At 42.7% G+C, this 6,557-nt stretch overlaps 1 protein-coding gene across 3 annotated transcripts in view; it reads left to right on the top strand.

Annotated features, from left to right (window-relative positions):
- Positions 1-5,706: 5,706 nt before the first annotated feature.
- SPICE1 (spindle and centriole associated protein 1) overlaps positions 5,707-6,557 on the top strand; it is a 72,337-nt gene continuing 71,486 nt past the window's right edge. For 2 of the 3 annotated variants that reach the window (XM_017858602.1, XM_017858604.1), the window contains exon 1: positions 5,707-5,812. The gene's annotated coding sequence lies outside the window, so the exon portion shown is untranslated. Of the gene's footprint in view, positions 5,813-5,836; positions 6,482-6,557 lie in introns of those variants that run through there. The other variant, XM_017858603.1, reaches the window with a different exon arrangement.

Below are 6,557 nucleotides of genomic sequence, written 5' to 3'. Positions count from 1 at the left end.
AATGCTGGGATTACAGGTGTGAGCCACCATGCCTGGCCTCTTTTTACAGATTTTATTGAATTTTTTACATAGACATTCACTCCACTGGGAATAAAGACATTTTTCCTATGCAATCTGAATGCTCTTTATTTATTTTTCCCATCTGATGGTACTGACTAGAAACTCCAGTACAATGTTGAATAGATGTGGTGAGACTAGACATCCTTGTCTTTTTCTGATCTAAGGAGGAAAGCATTCAGTCTTTCACAATCATGCATTACATTAGATGTAGGTCTTTTGGAGATGTACTTAATCAGGTCGAGGAAGTTCTTAGCTATTTCTAGTTACCTGAGAGGTTTCTATTAAGACTGGATATTGGATTCCTTCTTTCACAAAACATTAGGAGAAAACACAATTTAACCAAGTTCTTACCACTTAAAAACCAAGTTGGCATATTGTCCAGTTTCCAATATTTTGTTCCTTGTTTCCACCTGAGACCTCATCAGAATTTCGTTCACTGCCAACACTTTGATCATGACCACTTAAGACTGAGGCCTTTTCTTTACAGCTCTCCTCTCCTTCTGAGCCCACACTGTCACATCCCTTTATAGTCCAGCCTTTTTCCATTATCCCGTTCCAAAGCTGTTTCCACATTTTTGGGTAATTGTTACAGCAGCACCTCACTTCTCAGTACCAATTTCTGTTTTAGTCCATTTGGGTTACCACAATGAAATACCTTTAACTGGGTAATTTATAAACAACAGAAATTTGTTTCTTATGGTTCTGGAGCCTGGGGAATCCAAGATCAAGGCACTAGCAAGTTTAGTGTCTGGTTGTTGTGTTCTCACATGGTGGAAGGGGTGAATGCTGTGTCTTCACATAGCAGAAGGGCAAAACGGGCAAAACGGGCAAAACGGCCAAACAGGCTTCCTAAAGGACTCTTTTTTAAGGACATGAATCCCATTCACAATGAGCAGAGCCTTCATGATCTAATCACCTCCTGAAAGCCCCACCTTTTAATACTATCACATTGGCAAATTGTCACATATAAATTTTGTGGTAACACAGTCAGACCATAGCGATGGCTTGTTTAGAAGTGTATTTTATTCCCCAAGTTTTGAGGGATTTTCCAAGAATCATTCTGTTATTGATGTCTAATTTAATTACATTGTGGTCAGAGAATGTATCTTGCATGACTTGAATCCTTTTGAATTTATTGACATTTGTTTATAGTCCAGATTATTGTCCATCTTCTAAACTTTCTGTATATGCTTAAGAACCATGTGTATTCTGTCAATTACTGGAGTGTTTAATAAATGTCAATCAGGTCAAGACGGTTGATAGCGTTGTTCAAGTCTATTATAACTTTATTGATTTTCTGCTTACTTGTAATATAAATTATTCAGAAAGGGGCATTGAAATATTTGGCCATAATTGTGGGATCTCTCAATTTCATATTGCAGTACTATTAGTTTCTGCTTCATGCATTTTGAAGTCCTGTTATTAGATGCAAAAATGTTTAGGATTGTTATGTCCTTTTGATTAAATGGTTCTTTTATTATTATTAAGTGATCTTCTTTATCTCTCTTAATATTCTCTGCTTTGAACTCTACTTTGTCTAATATTGACAAAATCACTCCAGCTTTATTTTCACTAGTGTTAGCATGATACATCTTTTTTCCATCCTTGGATTTTAAACTTATTTGTGTCTTTATATTTAATGTGTTTTTCTTCTTAAAAGCAGCAATTTTAAAAATTCAAGATTTTAAAACAATCTCCGACATCTGACAATCTCTGCCTTTTATTCAGTGTGTTTAGACAATTTACATTTAATATGATTCATGATATGAGTCTATCATCTTACCATTTCTTTCCTATTTCTCTTTTTTCTTTGTTTTTTCTTGTTAATATTTTTAGATTAATCAAGTATTTGTTTCATTATCCTTTACATGGCTTTTGTAAACTTTTTTTTTTTTTAGTTTTTTTATTTCTGTTTTTTATTATACTTTAAGTGCTAGGGTACATGTGCATAACGTGCAGGTTTGTTACACATGTATACATGTACCGTGTTGGTGTGCTGCACCCATTAACTCGTCACTTACATTAGGTATAACTCCTAATGCTATCCCTCCCCCCTTCCCCCACCCCACAATAGGCCCCCGCTTGTGCATTTGTCACGTATTTCTCGTGTCATGGTTTTCATCTCTATCAGTTTGTTTATGGTCTTCTCTGCATTGATTATTCTAGTTATCCATTCTTCCATTCTTTTTTCAAGGTTTTTAGTTTCTTTGCGCTGGGTACGTAGTTCCTCCTTTAGCTCTGAGAAGTTTGATCAACTGAAACCATCTTCTCTTGACTCGTCAAAGTCATTCTCCATCCAGCTTTGTTCCATTGCAGGTGATGAGCTGCATTCCTTTGGAGGGGGAGATGCGCTCTGATTTTTTGAATTTCCAGCTTTTCTGCACTGCTTTTTCCCCATCTTTGTGGTTTTATCTGCCTTTGATCTTTGATGATGGTGACGTACTAATGGGGTTTTGGTGTGGGTGTCCTTTCTGTTTGTTAGTTTTCCTTCTAACAGTCAGGACCCTCAGCTGTAGGTCTGTTGGAGTTTGCTTGAGGTCCACTCTAGACCCTGTTTTCCTGGGTTTCAGCAGCAGAGGCTGCAGAAGATAGAATATTGCTGCACAGCGAGTGTTGCTGTCTGATTCTTGGTCTGGAAGCTTCGTCTCAGGGGTGTACCCAGCCGTGTGAGGTGTGAGGTGTCAGTCTGCACTTAGTGGGGGATGTCTCCCAGTTAGGCTACTCAGGGGTCAGGGACCCACTTGAGCAGGCAGTCTGTCCATTCTCAGATCTCAGCCTCCATGCTGGGACAACCACTGCTCTCTTCAAAGCTGTCAGACAGGGATATTTACATCTGGAGAGGTTTCTGCTGCTTTTTGTTTAGCTATGCCCTGTCCCCAGAGGTAGAGTCTACTGAGGCAGGCAGGCCTCCTTGAGGTGCGGTGGCCTCCACCCAATTCGAGCTTCCTGGTGGCTTTGTTTACCTACTTAAGCCTCAGCAACGGCGGTGCCCCTCCCTAAGCCTCACTGCTGCCTTGCAGTTAGATCTCAGACTGTTGTGCTAGCAATAAGGGAGGCTCCGTGGGCATGGGACCCTCTGGGTCAGGTGTGGGATATAATCTTCTGGTATGCCGTTTGCTAAGACCCTTGGTGAAGTGCAGTATTAGGGTGGGAGTTACCCGATTTTCCAGGTGTTGTGTGTCTCAGTTTCCCTTGGCCAGGAAAAGGAATTCCCTTCCCCCTTGCATTTTTCAGGTGAGGTGATGCCTCACCCTGCTTCAGCTCTCGCTGGTCGGGCTGCACCCAGTGACCAGCACCAACTGTCCGACATGCCCCAGTGAGATGAACTCGGTACCTCATTTGAAAATGCAGCAGTCACCTATCTTCTGTGTCACTCATGCTGGGAGCTGGAGGCTAGAGCTGTTCCTATTCGGCCATCTTGGGTGCCCTTCTCACTTTTGTAAACTTTTAACAATAACTTTTATTATTTAGTGCTGGCTTCAGGGTTTATATTATACACGTTTCGTTTATCATAGTCTACCTTTAAGTGGTATCAGGAATAGTATAAGGGTCAGGCGTGGTGACTCACACCTGTAATCCCAGCACTTTGGGAGGCCAAGGCAGGCAGATCACCCGAGGTCAGGAGTTCGAGTCCAGCCTGACCAACATGGAGAAACCCCGTTGCTATTAAAAATACAAAAATTAGCTGAGTGTGGTGGTGTGTGCCTGTAGTCCTATTTACTTGGGAGGCTGAGGCAGGAGAATTGCTTGAACCTGGGAGGTGGAGGTTGCAGTGAGCCGAGAGCGTGCCGCTGCACTCCATCCTGGTGACAGATTTACACTTTGTCTAAAAAAAAAAAAAAAAAAGGAATAGTATGGGGATTCTAGGTTGACAGTTTTTTTCTTTGAATGTGTTTCAACTGTTATTCTGTCTTCTTGCTTGCTTTGATTCTAATGAGAAACTGATGTAATCCTGAGTTTTGTTCTTCTGTATATGACATGTATTTTTTTCCTTGAATGCTTTTAAGATTCTTTTATCATTTGTTCTGAGTAATTTGATTATGATGTATTTTGATTAGCTTTCTTCATGTTTCTTCTGCCGAGCTTCTGAAGGCAGGTCTGTGGGTAAAGATAGTGATAGAAAGATTAAAATAGTGATGGGAGCTTAGGGAAATTCTCTTTTGAATAAATCAGTGTTATCAATGAAGTAGGAAGCAAGGTCATTGTATGAGAATGAGGCTAGGAGAAGAGACATTGGGTATGAATGAAGGTATAAAACTATCATCCAGGAAAATCAATGAACAGGGACCTGTAACGAAATGTTCAAGCATCTTTAAGGTCCTACTCAACATCAGTAATCATGAATTTAAAGTCAGCATGGTTGGGTGTTTTTTTTTCAAATTCAGCTGCATGGGTGCAAGCACTTAGTAAGTGTAAAGCAGGGATGGCTAATATTGGCATTTTGCCAAGTGATTACAGCAATTGAGAGAGGGGCAGGGAGTTGAGGATGCAAGCAAGTGGATGATTATGTTGATTGTTAAATATATCTACATCAAACTTCCTCAATCAGAGTGAAAACTATTAAAGGCAGTACCTTTCCTGTAGAAGGTGTTGGGCACTTATTTGCAGATCCACACATGGGTGTATTTTAACAGCAGAAAGCTAGGGGCTGAGGGAAATTGTCTTACCAGAGCAAATAAACTGTTTTTAAATCAACTGCTTTGTAAAGTTCTTAACGTGGTCCACACAGCTCTGACTGTCCTGGATCCAGCCTATCAGGGCAGCCTCCCCTTCACAGCAAGTTCCCACTGTTCTCTAAACTTCAGACACACCAGACGTCTTCCTGTCCCTTGCATTTTCCACATCTTTGCACATGCAGCTCCCTCTGCAGGAATGCTTTTCCCTTCCCCACTGGCCTACTCATGTCTCAGTTTTCCTCAGTAATTCAAATATTATTATAATAATACGCTAAGTATTTGATTAGAGTGCTTCCTTCTTAGCACTCATCACAATTTTAATTTTTGTCATTGATAACTGTATGCTACTATGCTGTAAGTTTCCCACCTTGTCTGCTTTTAGCCCCCCATAGAATCTAGCTCTCCCGCACATTTGTAGGTTGTAATAAACAATTTTTTTTTTTTTTTTTTTTTTAAGACAAGGTCTTGCTTTGTCATCCAGGCTGGAGTGCAGTGGTATGACTGCGGCTCACTACAGCTTTGACCTCCTGGGCTCAATCGATCCTCACACCTCAGCCTCCTGAGTAGCTGGAACTATAGGCATGATCCCATGCCCAGCTAATTTTTTAATTTTTCGTAGAGACGGGGTCTCGCCATCTTGCCCATGCTTGTCTCAAACTCCTGGGCTTAAGCAATCCTGCTTCTGTCTCCCAAAGTGCTGGGATTACACTACTAAAGATTTTTAAACAAATGAATACAGGTGAAAGCAAATTAAGCGATACATGAAGTCTGGTGAGGCGAGCAACATATTTCTTTTGGAGAATTCTCGAGGCACTGGTTAATGCTATATGCCTATTCTTTAATAATTTGCCCCGAACCTTGCAAAGGCACTACTCCCTTGGACTCAGAACCCGAGCTAGGCTTTGAGAGGAGCCTGCGCACTTGGCTCGCCGGATATACGCAAGGGCGTGGGGCGGAGCTCTGGTAACCCAGGGAACAGCCCGGAAGCCGCTGGCTGGGTTAAGCTGTGGCGCGCTCCGCGGTTCCGGACCCTGAAGTTTTAGTTGAGGTGGCGGCGGCAGTCGGGAAACGGCAAGGCAAGTTGAGAAGATAGATCAGAGGCTTGCAGCTCGCAGTCCCAACGAGCCTTAGGGACCAGGGCTACCAAAAGGATGGGGAGAACGGTGGTGGCATCTCTCTGTTCCCTGGGATCCAGGCGCCCGGTTGGGGAATCCTTACTTCAGGAAGCGCAGCCGCGGCTCAGTGTTTTGAGAGTGCAAGTGCCTGTCAGGGTGCGTGTCTGGTTGGTTGTGCGTGGCGTCAGAGCACCTCGAGTATGCGCGTGCGCACCGCTTTCGAGAGCTTTTGCACAGAGCTGGAAATTGGGGGTACTCGATTGTAGCGTTCGAGGAGTTTGCCGGGTGGCAGGAGAGAGGCAAACTATCCAGGATGCTTTGGGACCGGGAGCGTCATTTAGATCGATGGATGTCAGAGAGGGGCTTCTGAGAAGGCTCCGCCTGTCTGAGTTTTGAGGAGTCCGTGGAAGTTAACCCGGTAAAGAAGAGAGTGAGCCTGACGGATGTTCGGAGCAGAGGGAAAAGAATGGTTGCAACTATGTGTGAGGCGAGAACTCGGTTTTAGGATTTGCGGGAGATGTGAGAGAACACTGGAAAGAAAGGTCAGCCAGGCCACATAGGGGAGAGGTCTGAATGCCAAGCTGAGTTGGATTCCTCTTGACAGTGGGGAGCCATCCGAATCCAGAGGAGGTAAGAAAAGGGTTCAGATCTATTCTCTCTCCGTGTATTTATTTATTTATTTATTTATTTATTTATTTATTTATTT

Source organism: Rhinopithecus bieti, unplaced genomic scaffold (genome assembly GCF_001698545.2).
Source record: "Rhinopithecus bieti isolate Rb0 unplaced genomic scaffold, ASM169854v2 scaffold_45617, whole genome shotgun sequence".
In the NCBI taxonomy this organism is placed as follows: Eukaryota; Metazoa; Chordata; class Mammalia; order Primates; family Cercopithecidae; genus Rhinopithecus; species Rhinopithecus bieti.
The sequence above is the reverse complement of the archived record's forward strand: the minus strand, read 5'-3'. Positions and strand labels throughout refer to the sequence as shown.